The 18,652-nt window shown below is 37.4% G+C and overlaps 1 long non-coding RNA gene across 1 annotated transcript; it reads right to left on the reverse strand.

Moving 5' to 3' along the window:
- Positions 1-4,948: 4,948 nt before the first annotated feature.
- Positions 4,949-14,886, reverse strand: LOC136201166 (uncharacterized). Its single transcript, XR_010673708.1, has 6 exons — positions 14,651-14,886; positions 14,429-14,515; positions 6,798-6,894; positions 6,014-6,154; positions 5,283-5,614; positions 4,949-5,115 (listed from the first exon to the last, which is right to left on the reverse strand). It is a non-coding gene; the product is annotated as an uncharacterized lncRNA (long non-coding RNA).
- Between the last annotated feature and the right edge of the window lie 3,766 nt (positions 14,887-18,652).

The following is an 18,652-nucleotide window of genomic DNA, read 5'->3' on the forward strand; positions in this document are numbered from 1 at the left end:
TTTCATATAAAGAGGGATAAGAAGGAATACCTTTCGATGAACAATCTACCATTGTTAAAGAAGCGCCCACAATTCTTCTCCGAGGTTCCAATCACAAAGTTTAATACGGTGAGGCTAAGATGAAATCAACCCTTATGAGATGCAACCAAAATAGATTGCCTCTAATTAACCAACACAAGATCAAGGAGAAAGAGGGATGAATAAGATTAATCAATCGATGGAATGCCGTATGAATTCTTGTCCACGAACTTGGGGAATAGAATTCTTTTCTCTCTCACTCTAAGCAATTTCGAAAATCACAAGTGGGGAGGCTTAGGGCTTGGTCGAAATTCACTATAGGGAGGGGTATATATATTAGCTTGTATCTAAACCCTAGTTAGATAGGAATAGGTTACTTAATAGGAATCCAATTCGGAAAAGGATTCCTAATTATTATCTCACTATATATCTAATATATTTAGGATAATAATAAATAACCTAATTGGATAATAATAGGAGAATATTAATCTAATTAAAACTCCTAATTAAATTATCTCTTAATTAATTTAATTCATAATCCTAATCAAATTAGGATTAATGGAATAAAATCAATCCCTTACTAATACATACAAATTTCGGCCCCCTCCTTGTATTTGGGCCTTACTAGGCTCAATTGGGCTTCCATCTATTAATCACATCCATCTCTCTTTTGGTTCCAAGTCTTATGTGTGATCCATTAGGTCCTTACTACTTCTGGCCGTATGCAACCTATTAAATTAATTTCTTCAAGAATTATATTTAATCCCTTGCATAACGGAATGATGTACAGAGTATGTTATTGGCAAGTCTGTAATCATTCCCCCAGAGTCCGTTAAGAAGACAGGTTGATTCTGTCGTTAACCCTTCCGTATTAGTTACAGTATAATACGATCCTTTATCAACTACATCCTTGAACTGAATCTTATGACTATGGGTAATGTCAAGTCACATATAGTGAGACGTTCGTTTTACTTGTTATTGGCCGAGTCAACTCAAAAAGATAGGTTAAGTGAAATCTGTATTTCTACTATTAAGCTATCACCTTGCAAGGGTTTAGAGTCAAGTCTTCCACAAGCGATCCTTGGATGTATCTCCCATTAATCGGGGGTGATAAATGCTCAATCCAATGTATAACTACCCTGAAATTACTTCCTGTGACACCCAACCTTTGCAGTTCACACCCCAGAGTCATCTCTGTTAAGGATCGTGGGACCACAGGATCAAAGTCTCACATTCAGTAATTCAGGATGACCAATTAACATTCCTTTGAGTCTGAGGATTAGTTATACCTATTAATACCAATGAGATGAACAGTTGACAAGGATGAATCTACCCATCCTGTTATCTCAAATCGGATCCCCAATCCTAATGAACAACGTTTCATCGGATCTATGTAACTGTCCAGATATCTGTATATATGAAGCTTGTGAGATCAGCTTTTTGTCGGACAGAAGACATTGTTACATACAAGTCTCAATAGTGATATATCAATCCTAAACATATCACTCGACTTGGGGTGGTTTTAAGTTTATTAGTTTATTATAAAGTTTTGTCTCACTTCATGCTTGTATGAACACTTTATAATCACCTTAAACAAAATTACGGATTTCCTTTTATTAGACTTTATTTAGTGCTTAAAAGGGATTGCCTTTATATAGTTATAAAACATATATCTCATTAAAACAAATGATATAAAGAACAATTCATTTACAATAAGTTTGTATCCTGCAACAATTGACTATAGGACACAAAACCCCAACATACTCCCACTTGGACTAAAGCCAATTGTTTCTAAAACTTATCCCAGTAGAAGTTAAATGACGATCATGTACTTTCTGGGTTAAAGGCTTTGTCAACGGATCTGCAACGTTGTCCTCTGTAGGTACTCTTTCTATTCTCACATCTCCTCTAGCCACAATCTCTCTTATGATGTGGTATCGCTTTAGGTAGTGCTTGGATGCATTATGAGACCGTGGTTCCTTTGCTTGCGCAATGGCTCCATTGTTATCACAGTACAGAGTAATGGGATTGACAATGTCAGGCACCACACCTAGTTCTGTAATGAACTTTCTAATCCAAACTGCTTCCTTTGCTGCTTCCGCAGCAGCGATGTACTCTGACTCGGTCGTAGAGAAAGCTACGCTTCCCTGCTTGGAACTTTTCCAACTGACCGCGCCCCCATTTAGGATAAACATGTATCCTGATTGGGATTTAAAATCATTCTCATCTGTGAGATGACTAGCGTCTGAAAATCCTTGTATTTTCAGATCTCCTTCTCCGTACACTAGAAACATATCTTTAGTTCTTCTCAAGTACTTAAGAATGTTTTTGACGGCAATCCAATGCTCGTCTCACGGATTCCCTTGGTAACGACTCGTTACAGATAACGCGAACGCTACGTCGGGTCTAGTGCATAGCATAGCATACATAATCGAACCGATCGCGCTGGCGTACGGGACTACAGCCATGCGTCGTTTGTCATCATCAGTTTTAGGACATTGATGATTGTTTAACTTTACTCCATGTACCATGGGTAAGTTACCTCATTTCGATTCAAGCATGCTAAACCGATTTAGCACCTTTTCAATGTATGTAGCCTGTGAAAGACCAAGCAGTCTACGCGATCTATCTCTGTAGATCTTTATACCAAGTATATAGGCTGCTTCACCAAGGTCTTTCATTGAGAAGTTACCGGATAACCATATTTTCACTGACTGTAATAGAGCAATGTCATTTCCCATTAACAGTATATCGTCCACATATAGTATGAGAAATGCTATAGAGCTCCCACTTGCTTTCTTGTAAATGCAAGCTTCTTCGCAATTTTGTTTGAAACCAAATTGTTTTATGGTTTCGTCAAAACGCTTGTTCCAGCTTCTAGATGCTTGCTTGAGTCCATAAATGGATCTCTGAAGTTTGCAAACTTTATTTGCATCCTTTGATATGAAACCTTCAGGTTGCATCATGTATACATCCTCAAGCAGGTTTCCGTTTAGGAAAGCTGTTTTCACATCCATTTGCCAAATCTCATAATCAAAATGAGCGGCAATTGCAAGCATGATTCTGATTGATTTGGACATAGCAACGGGAGAGAAGGTTTCGTCATAATCAACACCTTGTTTTTGACGATATCCTTTCGCTACCAACCTAGCCTTGTAGGTGCTAACCTTTCCATCCATGTCAGTCTTCTTTTTGAAGATCCATCTGCACCCAATGGGTTTTATCCCTTCGGGTGGATCAACCAAAGTCCAAACTTGGTTAGTATACATGGAATCCATTTCAGAATCCATAGCCTCAAGCCATGCTTTAGAATCTGGACTAGTAAGAGCCTCTTCGTAGTTTTCGGGTTCGTCGTCTAATACGGGAACCTCGTCATCATCTCCCACTAGAAAACCATATCTAACTGGGAGTTCACGAACTCTTCGTGATCTACGAATAGGTGCCACTGGAGTCTCATCTAATGGGACTTCATCGGGTACCTCGACCGCCTCCGTTGTTTCAGTCGGTGTTTCTTCCTCTTGAACTTCATCAAGTTCAATCACGCTTCCCTTTTGTGTTTCTTCGAGAAACTCTTTCTCTAAGAAGGTTGCGTGTTTGGATACGATCACTTTCTGATCATCTGGATGATAGAAGTAATATCCCATAGTTTCCTTAGGGTATCCAATGAAGAAACATTTATCAGATTTAGAATCTAATTTGTCGGACGCAACGCGTTTGACATATGCTGAACAACCCCATACTCTCATGAAAGAGAACACGGATTTCCTACCAACAAACAATTCATATGGCGTGGAACTAGCGGATTTAGTTGGTACTCGATTTAGGGTGAAGAGGGCAGTTTCTAATGCATAACCCCAGAACGTCTTTGGAAGTAAGGCCATGCTCATCATGGATCGTACCATATCTAATAGGGTACGGTTTCTCCTCTCGGATACACCATTGTGTTGTGGCGTATAGGGAGGTGTCCATTGTGAGCATATCCCACATTCAGTTAGATAATTCAGAAAATCATCAGAAAGATATTCGCCACCTCGATCAGATCGAAGTGTTTTTATTTTCTTTCCTAATTGATTTTGCACTTCATTCTTGAAGCATTTGAACTTGTCAAAAGCTTCTGATTTGTGCCTCATCAAGTAGATATAACCATAGCGAGTATGGTCATCTATGAAGCTAATGAAGTATCTGAATCCTCCTCTTGCTTGGACTGACATATGACCACATACATCTGAATGAATGAGTCCTAGAGTGTCTGATACATGCTCACATTTATTGCTAAAGGGTGTCTTTGTCATTTTACCTTTTAAACATAATTCGCATGTTTCCAATGATTCAGGATCAATTGGATCTATAAGCCCATCTGAATGTAGCTTTAGTATGCGTCTCTTGTTTATATGACAATGCCACAAGTAAGTTGAATTATCTAGCTTATGTCTTTTGGTATCAATTGCGAAAACATAAATCAACACATAAATCCCATTTTGTGGTATTTCTGAGAAATAGAAAATCGAATCTCTGTAAAAATTGCAATTTTGTTCTTTATAGAACATACCACTAAAAAAAAGAGGCTTTTAGTGAGAAGTAACATTATCATTAAAAGTCCAAATATTCTCATAAAATAGTTTTTAATGAGAACTATTACTCTCATGGCTCCCTTCATTACAGGGGGTCCCTTACTAAAAGTAATTATGAGAATAAAATACCTTCTCATTATCACTATATATAATAAGATTAATTGGCCTCATTATAATTTTTTATAATAATAAAAACTATTCTCATTGAATTGTTTATAATAATTAGAAATATTCTCACTAATTTTTATATAATAATTAAAAATCTTCTCATTGAATCTTTTATAATGATTCAAAAACCCCTCATTAAAGATTTTATCATGATAAAAAAAATATTTACATTATATAATAATATTCTGGTTATTTAAGAAGAAAGAGCAAATGCATTACATCAGCAACACAATAGTTTGGATTTACATATTGGTAAACAATGAGCATCAACATCCTATATAAAAGCTCTACTCGGATGCCTGACTCGAACAAACATGGCATAGCCAAACATTCCAACCGCTGTAGGACAAACAACAACCTACACAATGCAAGCCCTGTAATTAATATACCTAATTAGCAGTACCAAAAAAATAAAAAATTGTGTTCTAATTAAAAAGATCATATGGCCAATATCAGAAAGAAACTACAAAACAGATGATTATTTCATTTCCGAATATATCTTTAAACCATTGTTCACATGTGTACCTTATAGTAAATCAAGTGTCCAGTACCATCTCCTCAATCTCCCCTATATGCCTCTGAATCTTAGTATGGATCCTATGTTTTATGAGTGTCCAGTACCATCTCCTCAATCTCCCCTAAATTATCCTTTGCTTTCTTCAACCTCTGTTTCAGCCACTGCTGCAGAGACAAAGGCTTAGCCAGGTACAATGGACTAGAGGGAGGTGGTTGGATGAGCGTGATGAAAAATCGAACATTGTAACACGGTTATCGAACATTGTAACACAGTTATCGCAGTTGCTACACATGATTAATATGAAGAATGAAGTTGATCTTCAAACAACTCAAACTGCAAACTAAAGGTAGAGAGAAGAATAAGAATATTAGATGATTCTTCAAGAAATAAGCTATACACAAAATGTTTCATACTAACAAACCAGTATCTAGAAACTAGGGGTCATAATGCACAGAAAATATCACAAGGTCAAATACTCCTCTGTGATACTATCTAAACATGCATATATTCAATTATTAATAGACCCAATATCAGGTAGGACATGAAAATAACACATAACAACAAAAAGAAATCTAGCTCATACCATTTCAACTAGTTTGAAAACCATTAATGTTAGGCACATAACACATACAACTTTGAAGGATCAGCTTAGTACTGTTCTTGATCCTTTTCCGAGGTAACTTGGTAACAACTTATGTTAGGCACATCAATCAGAATATAGAATTGGAGGAGACAATACCTTTTGTAGAAAATCTGCAATGCTTTTCCGCAGTGTTGGTCGAAATCTAATGACTCAAAGAACACTAAGTCGTGGAACTATCAAGTCCAGTTGATATTTCATCCATAAACATTGTTTTCCTTGGCCCAACAATCCTCTCTCCTGCATGATTATATACCAGCTATCATCAATTTGATGAAAACAATACAGAGAACCACCACCATAGACCAAATTTTAGTTCAGCAAACTAATAATCAAGCAAAATACATGGTTCTACAACTAGCATGCATCGTTAGCAAGGGTTGGGTTGACAACTTGAGATATAATTTGAAGCTAGAGTTATTTAATCGAGCATCATAAATAAATAGAAGGTCAAAGGAATGTATGTGAAAATATTGTCTCAACAACAGCAATAACACTAAACTTTGGTTCTTAAAAGGTTAAATAAGTCCCAAAACCTTAATTGTGGATTCATTCATCAACTTGTGCACCTAGAATAGAAAAAGCTAGAAGGAAAAAGAAGATCTCAAACTATATTTTCAAGTAATTGTGTAGCGAATTTTAGAAACTATTCAATGACATGCATTGTACAGAAAGGAGAGAGAGACCAGTGGCAACCCTTTTCCTCTAACCGCTAGAAATACCTCTCGATATACCATTGCCTACTAGTGCCTCTGAACGTATATCAAGACCAAGCACTATGAGCACATAGTCCATTGTAACTTTGTTACCAGAAAAAGAAGCATGTGCATTGCAATTATAAAAAATATTAAACCAGGATAACATTAAAGAAGTAGGCATAGACCTGTAAAATTTAGATGATGACTTTCATAAACACATCAATCTCCGGACTGGGCGTATGTTGCTTTCCTCCCCTATACAAACGAGATACTGCATATATGCTGAAAAAAGCAGTTTATAATAGGACAACCATCAATTAGCAGCATGCCAAGCATCAGCTATTTACCTATCTTAAAATAAAGTCTGTAAATAGTTGATTAAATATCAATTTTAGCATTGCTTTGCTATGTTGTTTTCGTTTTGTTTGCTATTTTCTTATTGGATTGTGGACTTAATTCACAGAATGCTTCTTGATAATGTCAAGAAGAATACGTCTCTGAAAGGAACTAACTGAAAAGATGAATAAATACTTATTGATGAGTATTGAAACAACAACTCAGAAATTTTAGAACCATGAAAGACACATATACATGCATATTTGTGTGTGTGCAGAAAATAAAGAATAGAGTAGAACCATACTAAGTTCACGGAAGGCCAACCTCATACTCGACAAATATGTTTAAAATTGTACAAGTAGAAATAGGAAATTGGGATGAACACTTGACAGTGATTTAATATCGAGGATTGTTACTCGGAGCTTAAGGAAAACTCATGTGTAACTAACCTGCAAAGCCATCACTTGCACCTTGTCATCTGGTTGCAAAATCAAAGTTTCTATTACAGTAACCTCTACAATGTGATCATCTCTTTGGCTTATGGATGAAGAGGTCCTTCTAACCTAAAATGTAATATTTCCAGTTTTGGTCATCGTGCATCCGACTTAGATAATATTCATCTCTGAGATGGGCAATGAAAGGACTAGTACTTTGCGAATCAGTGAGCATTTGTCGAAGATCAGAAGCTTCTTCTTTAAGCCTTGCATTCTCTTAACAACACTATCATGAAACTGATAAACATGATTTAAATTTGTCTAAAAGGTTGTGATTTTCATTAGGAAGACGAACAACTTAAAACCAAACCTCTTTCCATAGGGTTTCCAGTTCAGTTTCCTAGTTCTGGAAACAGAACTAGAAACCAGCTCCCCAGCTCTAGAAACAGAACTGTAACTGGGTTTCGGATTCAGTTTCCCAGTTCTGGAACCCAGTTCTGTTTTCACAACTGGAACTGGGTTTGTAGTTCACTTTCCCAATTCTGAAAACATAACTGGAACTGGATTACCAGTTCTGTTTCCCAATTCTTGAAACAGAACTTGAACGCAGTTATTTAACAGAACTAGTACCTAGTTCTGTTTTAAAAAATGATAAGAACGAGGTTTGGTACAAGTGTTGTAGGTGATTCGTCTCAAAGTCAACATACACTATGACAGCAATGTTGGGCTTATGGAGACTAAAATATATAGGCCCAACTGCAGCCATCGGCCCAAAATTTTTTTTTTTGGGCTTTTTTGGGCGATTAGGGTTTCAGACGGTTAGGGTTTCAGGAGTATAAATGTAACCTCTTTCTCTGTAATCTGCATCTCATTCATTATAGTGAAATATCCTGGCTTGGTAGTGCCCCCAGACGTAGTCATTCTAATCGAATGGCGAACTGGGTTAACAATTCTTGTGTGTTTGCTTATTTTTCGTTTATCGTAATTTCAATTATTCCTAACAACTGGTATCAGAGCGAGGTTAATTACGATGGGAGACGGAAAAACCCCTGTGGAGAAATTCGATGGTTCGGATTTCAATTTCTGGAAGATGCAGATCGAGGATTACCTGTACGGTAAAGATCTGTACCAGCCTCTGGGTGAGCAGCCGGAGGATATGTATGATGAAGAGTGGAAGCTGTTGGACAGAAAAGCGATGAGCGTGATTCGCCTGTCGCTGTCCAGAAACGTGGCGCATCACACGGTGAAGGCAAAGACCATGAAGGAGATGTTGGAGATCTTGAGTTCGTTGTACGAGAAGCCTTCGGCGGCAAATAAAGTTCATCTGATGCGACGACTGTTTAATCTGCAGATGACAGAGAATGTAGCAGTGGCGACGCACCTGAATGATTTTAATATGACAATCACTCAATTAAGTTCTGTAGATATTGATTTCGACGAAGAGGTATTAGCCCTAATTCTGTTATCTTCTTTACCAGAGAGTTGGAGCGGCACGGTTACTGCCCTAAGTGCTTCAGCAGGGAAAGAAAACTTAGGTTTGATGATGTCAGAGACTTGATTATAAGCGAGGAGATTCGCAGGAAAGAGTCAGGTTACACATCTGGATCAGCCTTGAATGCAGAGAATCGGGGCAGGTCAGATCGCAGGTCAAAGCAGAATCGTGGCAGGTCTAAGTCCAAAGGGAGAGGGAAACCTGTGAAGGACAAGAGCCACATCAAGTGCTGGAATTGTAATGAGAATGGTCATTACAAGAGTGAATGTAAGGCACCGCAGAAGGAGAAGTCAGTGAATTCAGCCAGCGAGGATTTTGGTGATGCGTTGATTCTGAGTAATTCAACTGCAGAAACAGAGCAGAAGCCCTGGTATTGAGTGTAAGAAGTCCTTTGGAGTCTTGGGTATTAGACTCAGGAGCTTCGTTTCATTCATGTAGTAGTGCAGATTTGATGGAAAACTATACCCCTGGGAAATTCGGAAAGGTTTATCTTGCTGATGATGAGCCTTTGGAGATTGTACGGAAGGGAGATGTTTCGATCAAATCTCCGAATGGATCTGTGATAAAGCTGTCTGGAGTAAAGCATGTTCCTGGCCTAAAGAGAAATCTGTTGTCAATTGGGCAAATGGATGATGAAGGTTATTGTGTAATCTTTGCAGGTGGTGCTTGGAAAATGACCAAAGGAGCCATGGTGGTTGCCCGTGGTGAGAAGGTTGGATCGTTGTACTTAACAGACAACGTTTTCAATAGCATTGATGTCGTGAGGGAGAATGTCAATGCAGATTTGTGGCACTGTCGTCTTGGTCACATGAGTGAAAAGGGGATGAAAGTGCTGTATTCAAAGGGTCTGTTGCCGGGTTTGAAATCTGCTGATCTTGGGCTGTGTGAGGATTGCATCTTTGGGAAGCAGAAAAGATTCAGTTTCTCTAAAGGTGGCAGAACTTTGAAGAAAGAAAGGTTGGAGTTAATTCACAAGCGATCTATGGGGTCCTGCACCTGTGAAATCTCTTGGTGGAGCTTTGTATTACATGACCCTTATTGACGACTCCACTAGGAAAGTGTGGATCTATTTTCTGAGAAAGAAATCTGATGCCTTTGATTCCTTTCGAAAATGGAAGGCCCTGGTTGAGAATGAGACAGGTTTGAAAGTAAAGTGTTTGAGGTCTGACAATGGTGGGGAGTATGAGCTTAAGGAATTCAAGGAATTCTGTGCTGAGAATGGAATTCGCATGGAGAAGACTTTGAAAGGAACTCCTCAGGAGAATGGAGTTGCAGAACGAATGAACAGAACTCTATGTGAGCGTGCTAGAAGCATGAGACTGAAGTGTGGACTTCCGAAGATGTTCTGGGCAGAAGCAGTTAACACTGCAGCATTCTTGATCAACAGAGGGCCATCGGCTCCCTTGCAGAGCGGCATTCCAGAAGAGGCTTGGAGTGGCAAGTAGGTAAATTTGTCTTTTCTGCGAGTATTTAGATGTGATTCATATGTTCATATTGCTCCCCTTGAGAGAAGTAAGTTAGATGCGAAGTCTGTTAAATGTACATTCATTGGATACGGTGGTGATGATTTTGAATATCGGTTCTGGGATAGTCAGAACAGGAAGATTATCCGCAGTCGGGATGTTGTTTTCAATGAGCAGATGATGTACAAGGATGGTCTGGGAGCATCTGATACTGCTAATTCAGAACCAGAGGTCGTGGACCTAGAAATCACGAATTCTGGTGGGAGCAAGGAGGTAGTTGTGGAGGAGGCAGTTGTGGAGGAGGTAGTTGTGGAGGAGGTAGGAGAACCCCAAACTCCACCGGTTACACTACACAGATCCACCAAAGAGCGTAGAGCACCTGACAGGTACACGCCTACAAGCAACTACATGCTGCTGACAGATAGTGGTGAACCAGAAAGCTACTTGGAGGCATCTCGTGGAGAGGATGCGAGCAAGTGGAGGCTTGCAATAGATGATGAGATGGATTCCTTGATGACCAATGGCACCTGGGAACTTGTTGAGCTTCCAAAGGGTAAGAAGGCTCTATAAAACAGGTGGATCTTCAGAATCAAAGAAGAGGCTGATGGTAGCAAGCGCTACAAGGCAAGGCTGGTCGTGAAAGGCTTTCAGCAGAGGTATGGTATAGATTATACTGACGTTTTTACTCCAGTGGTGAAGCTTACTACTATTCGTTTAGTGTTGAGTATGGTAGCTGCAGAAGATTTGGAGCTGCAGCAAATGGATGTAAAAACAGCATTTCTTCATGGGGACTTAGATGAAGACATCTATATGAAGCAACCTCAGGGCTATGAGTCTGATAACGCTGAACTGGTGTGCAAGTTGAACAAGAGCTTGTATGGTTTGAAACAAGCTCCAAGACAGTGGTACAAGAAATTTGACGGATTCATGCACGAAATTGAGTTCGTGAGGAGTGAAGCTGATCATTGTTGTTACTTCAGGAAATTGAATGAAGGCTACATAATTTTACTGTTATATGTTGATGATATGCTGATTGCAGGGTCGAGTGCTCGAGAAGTGAGAAAACTGAAGAAGCAGTTATCTGAGCGGTTTGCTATGAAAGATCTCGAAGAAGCTAAGCAGATTCTGGGCATGAGGATTGAAAGAGATAGGAAGGCTGGAAAGTTGTATCTCTCACAAGCTGAGTATATCAAGAAGGTCTTGATTAGATTCGGCATGCAAGATGCCAAGCCAGCTACGGTTCCTTTGGGTAGCCATTTCAAGCTATCTAAACATGACTCACCCAAGAGCAGAGAAGAGCGAGTCCAGATGGAGAGAACTCCGTATGCCTCAGCAATTGGCAGCTTGATGTATGCAATGGTGTGCACAAGGCCGGATATTGCACATGCTGTGGGAGTTGTTAGTCGTTTCATGGGAGATCCTGGTAAGAAGCATTGGGAAGCAGTAAAGTGGATTTTGAGATACCTGAAGGGAACCACTGAACAGGCCTTATGTTTTGAGGGCAAGGAAGTTATGCTGACAGGATATGTGGATGCAGATTTGGCATCTAGTGACCTTGACAAGAGAAGAAGTACAACCGGATATGTCTTCACATTGGGTGGTACTGCTGTCTCTTGGGCTTCAAAGCTGCAAAAGGTGGTGGCTTTGTCTACTGCAGAAGCTGAGTATATTGCAGTGACTGAGGCCAGTAAGGAGATGGTATGGTTGCAGAATTTCTTGCGTGAGTTGGGAAAGAATCAGAAGGATCCTGTTCTGTACAGCGACAGTCCGAGTGCCATTCATTTGGCAAAGAATCCCGCCTTTCACTCAAGAGCAAAGCACATAGAGTTGAAGTATCACTACATACGGCATCTCTTGGACAGGAAGATATTGCAGTTGATGAAGATTGCAGGCACAGAGAATCCTGCAGACATGTTGACTAAGGTTGTAACCTTAGAGAAGCTGAAGCTATGTATGGCTTCAGCTGGCCTTGGTAATTAAGTTAAAGGCATGGCACTACCATCAGATGACGGATTTAGTCTCCAGGTGGGAGATTGTTGGGCTTATGGAGACTAAAATATATAGGCCCAACTGAAGCGATGGGCCCAACTGCAGCGATCCAACTAGGGTTTCGGCCTGTTAGGGTTTCAGGAGTATAAATGTAACCTCTTTCTCTGTAATCTGCATCTCATTCATTATAGTGAAATATCCTGGCTTGGTAGTGCCCCCAGACGTAGTCATTCTAATCGAGTGGCGAACTGGGTTAACAATTCTTGTGTGTTTGCTTATTTTTCGTTTATCGTAATTTCAATTATTCCTAACAAGCAACACAACAATAAGCAAAGTCACAACAACACTGTTTTAATGAATTAAACAACCGTATACTGTTCTGTTAAAAAAAGAACAAGAGTAAACTATTATTTCATGAATTGAACAAGAGTATAGTGTTTTGTTAAAAAGAAACAAGAGTATATTGTTACCTTATTATGTTTAGCATTTGTTTTTGTTTTTTCTTTTTGTAAATTATAGTGATTAGTCATTCATCTCATCAATAATGAGACATCCCAAAGTTCAGTATACCAATCAGGTCATTTTTGTAATGTACAAGCCTTGAAGTTTCTAAAACATTACGTTTTTTAAGAAACCAAAATTAACTCGATCTGTTTTCACATAAACAATAATTTCTAGAAAGAAAAACACAACAAATTTCACCTCAAATTCATAGAATCCTCACTCTAAAATGAACAGATGACAATACCCAACCAGAATGAAAATTAACAACAAAGAAAGGTATCCAAACCAAAATTGAAGGGAGGTTTAGATTAACTGAGAGGGAAGAAGGGAATAAGAGAGAAGACAAAGATAGAAAAGAGCAATGAAGAAGTACAGAGAGAGAAGTAGAGTTTTGAAATTGGTGACATTCATTGAAAAATTGCTTCAAGGATTAGATTAGAGTTTTGATATAACATGTTGTCAATCACTATAACACATCACTGCAGAATCATATTCTTATAAACAAATAAAGCAGGATGTCACAAATGTAAACCATAGTAATGTAGAGAACAAATGTCAATCAAGCTATTCTTGTCTCTATATTATAATTTTCTGAAAAACATCATCTAGAACTTTTGACAGTTTCTATCTCTTCATCAAATGGTGATAAGTACTTGAGTAATTGTAAATTACCTTGATTGCTCCAACTAAACAAATATACAAATAACACATTTACCAGCACCAATATAACACAATGATTCACTAAAGGGCGGTCCGGTGCACTACGCGTCCCCGTTAAGCGAGGGTCCGGGAGAGGTCCCACTACAAGGGTGTATTAGTGGCAAGCCTTCCCCTGCCATTTGTTTTGGTAAGAGGCCACTCCTAATACTCGAATCCGTGACATCTCGGTCACACGGTAACAACATTTACCGTTACGCCAAGGCTCACCCTCAACAAAACATCTAGACTCAGAGTAATATTGCACAATGATTCACTAAAAACAAAATATTGCACAATTCACCAAAAGAGCAAAGAAGAAAGTAATGACAGGAAGACAAGTACTAGTTGCAGCAGCCAAAGTTGCACATGTCAACAAGTGCTATTCCATAAACAGCTAGACTCGGAGTAATCCTAAATGTTAACAAGTGTTATTCCATAATGTTATCCAACTTTAACACATATATTTGCAGTTCTATGTTATTCAATTATTAATGGCAAATGATATTATTTATTTTAACAGGAAACAATATATTCTTCCTACCTCAATATTACACCATATTGTACAAATTAACCAACAAACAATCATTAACCCCAAGGCTTAACTCATAATATTTAGCTACAAATGTTAACAGATGAATATGATACAGAAACACAATATTTAGGATAATAACTAGCAAGGGAAACCAAGTGATTGATAAGCACATGGAGATCAACCAAATAGTATGTTCTTTTCTTTTCTCTCTTTCATTTTTTTCCGTGTTTTTTTTTTTGGCTTTTGGATTAAATGGTTACTTGATATTATAAAACCGGATTCACAAAAATTGGGAACATGTTTCCACAAAAATTAAGAAGAAAAATCGTTCTAATAAGCATCTCAATAGTAATGCCCAGAAAACTACCTTTAATGGTAGTGCAAAGGAAAATAACAGCTTCCATATCTATAAAATCGAAAGTGCCACTGCAGCAAGGGTGCTTCGGAGGAATACCTGCTTGAACATTCAAGAAATCAGACAATAAAAGGAAGAGATGAAAGACAAACCAAACCGACCCATTTATTATCCCTAAACTAAAATAGGACACAAAAAACTTAGTATTGCTATAAGTGAAAGAGAAAAGCTTACTAGTGGTAGAGAGTCGCAGAAACTTCGTGCTTAACACATCTGCAATTAGAGACGGGTAGTAATTTAGGTTTTCTGTGTCGGAGAAGATGCGGAGAAGATTTCGGAGACGAATAGTGATTTAGGTCAATATGAATTTGAGGTGGTTTGAGTGTAAAGTCGTGGATTGAGGTCGAGATTTGTTTGAACTTTTGGAATAAGGGTTTTCTGTGTCTCTGTTTGAGCTTTTGTCTTTTGGAATTTGTGCGGGCTTTCAAATTGGGAACGAAAATTGGGGAAAAGATTTTGGAGGGATTATTTGGGATAGATGGGCGGTAACTAAATATTTGGGAGAAGAAAAACTTGGCGGTAATTCTAAAATTTTAGGGTAATTATTTGAAGAAAATAATGAGAATAAAATGTATTATTAATATTATAGTCAAATAAAAGAATGAGAATAATAAAAAGTCAAATCTAATAAATTGGTAAGAAATTTGTATTAATGAGAATAAAATTAAATAAATAAATTGTTTTGTGATTAATAATAAAATATATAATTTATTCTCATTGAAGTGATTAAAATTATATTTCTAATGAGAATAATTTTTATTCTCGTTAACTTTTTCTCATTAATAGTCAATTTTCTTGTAGTGTACCAGATGTTGGAGTACCGGCTTTTCCCTTCTGGAGGGTAGCTCGGTACAAAGAACAATTTCTCTTCCAATGCCCCACGTCACCATAATAGTGGCACTTTCTTTTGGGCTTCTTCACTTCCTTTCCCTTAACTTTAGTGGGCATGGCTTTCTTACCTTTCTTGGGATGTTTAGGATTGGGAGAATTCCCTTTCCTCTTCTTTGATCCCTCTATGACAAGAGCTGGTATAGCCTTGTCTTTCCGAATATTGGGCTCAACTGACTTGAGCATATTTGCAAGCTCTTCAAGAGAGGTTTGCAAGTCATTCATCTGATAGTTCATGCTGAACTATGAATAACTCTTTGGGAGGGATTGAAGAATTAAGTCTACACTTAGTTCATTATCCATCGCGAATCCAATACTAGAAAGTTTGGTAATGTAGCCAATCATCTTGACACAATGTGTCATTACAGATGTGCCCTCTTGCATCTTGCAACGATATAGCAACTTGGATATCTCGTAGCGTTCGCACCTGGTCTGTTTCCCAAACAATTCCTTTAGGTGCATGATGATGGAACAGGCATAGTTGCCTTTGTAATTCCGATGTCATCGATGCAAGTATGATGCATCCGACATGATCGTCATCAGCCTAGTGCTTCTGGTAAGCATCGATTTCCTCGATGGGAGCATCATCCTCAGGGATAGGGGTATCGATGTATCAAATACATACCCTGTTTTATCGAACTTCAAAACAATTTTGAGGTTGCGATACCAGTCGGTGAAGTTTGAACTATTCAACTTGTTATCGGTAAATGTATTTTGCAGATTGGTGTTAGTCATGATTTTAAGAGTGGTTAATTAAACTGAGAGTGAGAAAGAGTAAACGTATGTCATTCATTTGCTTTAAAGTATAACAATCTAAAGTTATAGGCCTTTTAATTTATTTCAGATTGCTCCCACTATTTTGCCAAATTAATAGCCCTCCATATTAATTCGAAGAATTTCACAAATCCTTTAGTGAGCTAGGATCCTAACTCCTGAGATTTCGCCTTGAGTTTACTCAACAAGCTAGTCTCATTCATTAGGTAGATTCATATAATCAATCACATCTCTAATGTGATTCCTAGGTTATTGGGTTACTAACCACATTAGTAACTAATATGCTATTCATATTAATCCCAACCGTTTTGCCCATTAGTTTATGACAACATGAGTTTACTCATCCAATTATCATAATCTAATTTAAGTATTACCCCATATTCATGAAAAATGATTTTCGATAATTCAGGTGTTACCATAAGACCCCGAGCTTGAGTTTACTCAACAACCCAAAGGCCCCCAGTACTGCCGGCTGAATTATAATATTAGGGAGGGGCAACCGATTTTAATAACTTACTTATTTACTTAACTTTTTAATGAGGGATTTTATTTAAGTCTCATAATCTAACTTAGTCTTGATTTGCTTTAGCATACATCAGACATACATACATTCACATACATTGGCGTTATGGACACATTATCTAAATTATTCCGTCGAGCCAGAGACGGAATAAAAGGCCAAACCTAAGGAAATACTAACTATTACATATTTCTCTTTAGGTCCTCCGTCTTCTCCATGGCGCCTTGAAATTACATATTAATTTCTATACTACTATAAGAAAACTTCAATTGAATTGAAGGGAATCAGATGAGAGGAGAAATTACAATAGATAGTAGAAAGGCAGGACGCGCAGGCCCTATTTCAAAAATACCAAAAGACTAAAAGAGGGTCCAAATATGTCCATAACTCCAAACATGCATAGACTCAATTAAATAAATTTAATTGGTTGATTACATAACCGGCTTATGTAATATTTAGGTTAATCACATTAACTCGTCAAATTAACTTTCATCTAATTTTACTTCTAATCGTTTTGTATCTTTATATTAATCCTTAGATTAATATAACCATATAAAACGTTGATTATGCTCGTCCCATTTATTTTGATTTTAATTCATTTAACACTTTGATTTACATATTTGTAAAAACAAACATTTAAACGAATTATTCATTCGATAATCAAAACAGAAAACTATTAATTTCTGAAACATATATATACATTTAACATAAAACGATTTTAAACCTATTTTAAAATCAAGTGGGTATCGGGCCGGGCCCGAGGGCGGGCTGCTGCCGATTGGCAGCAGCCCTTAGGGCACGCGGGGCGCGACTCGGGCTGCTGTCATATTTTTTTTATATTAAATATATATATATATATATATATATTTATATATATATCAGTTCTAAAATAATTTTTAAAACGGTTTTCAGAAATAGGATAATCTATAATAGATTTCCGTTTTATCATTTAGAATTAATAAAACTAATTTTATCAACCTAACTATAAAACTAATAGATTTTGTTATAATGATTATCAACCGAAATAATTAGGAACATAAGCATAATCAGTTTTAATTAACAATTAATCAAAACTTTATTTATCTTTAGAATTAATTAACCAAACAATTTGTTAATTAATCCTAACCATAAATATTTATTCAATCCTATTGAAAACTTCTATATTTTCATATATGAAATAACGGATTTAACGATGGCTCTGATACCACTGAAGGAAATTAGGGCTAAGGTATAGCAGCGGAAATATAAAAATTTTAGCCTATTTCCTTTTAACCATAGGATCCGTTAATCGTTATTTCATATAAAGAGGGATAAGAAGGAATACCTTTCGATGAACAATCTACCGTTGTTAAAGAAGCGCCCACAATTCTTCTCCGAGGTTCCAACCACAAAGTTTAATACGGTGAGGCTAAGATGAAATCAACCCTTATGAGATGCAACCAAAATAGATTGCCTCTAATTAACCAACACAAGATCAAGGAGAAAGAGGGATGAATAAGATTAATCAATCGATGGAATGCCGTATGAATTCTTGTCCACGAACTTGGGGAATAGAATTCTTTTCTCTCTCTCTCTAAGCAATTTCGAAAATCACAAGTGGGGAGGCTTAGGGCTTGGTCGAAATTCACTATAGGGAGGGGTATATATATTAGCTTGTATCTAAACCCTAGTTAGATAGGAATAGGTTACTTAATAGGAATCCAATTCGGAAAAGGATTCCTAATTATTATCTCACTATATATCTAATATATTTAGGATAATAATAAATAACCTAATTGGATAATAATAGGAGAATATTAATCTAACTAAAACTCCTAATTAAATTATCTCTTAATTAATTTAATTCATAATCCTAATCAAATTAGGATTAATGGAATAAAATCAATCCCTTACTAATACATACAAATTTCGGCCCCCTCCTTGTATTTGGGCCTTACTGGGCTCAATTGGGCTTCCATCTATTAATCACATCCATCTCTCTTTTGGTTCCAAGT

The sequence above is a fragment of the Euphorbia lathyris genome, chromosome 7 (genome assembly GCF_963576675.1).
Source record: "Euphorbia lathyris chromosome 7, ddEupLath1.1, whole genome shotgun sequence".
Classification (NCBI taxonomy): domain Eukaryota; kingdom Viridiplantae; phylum Streptophyta; class Magnoliopsida; order Malpighiales; family Euphorbiaceae; genus Euphorbia; species Euphorbia lathyris.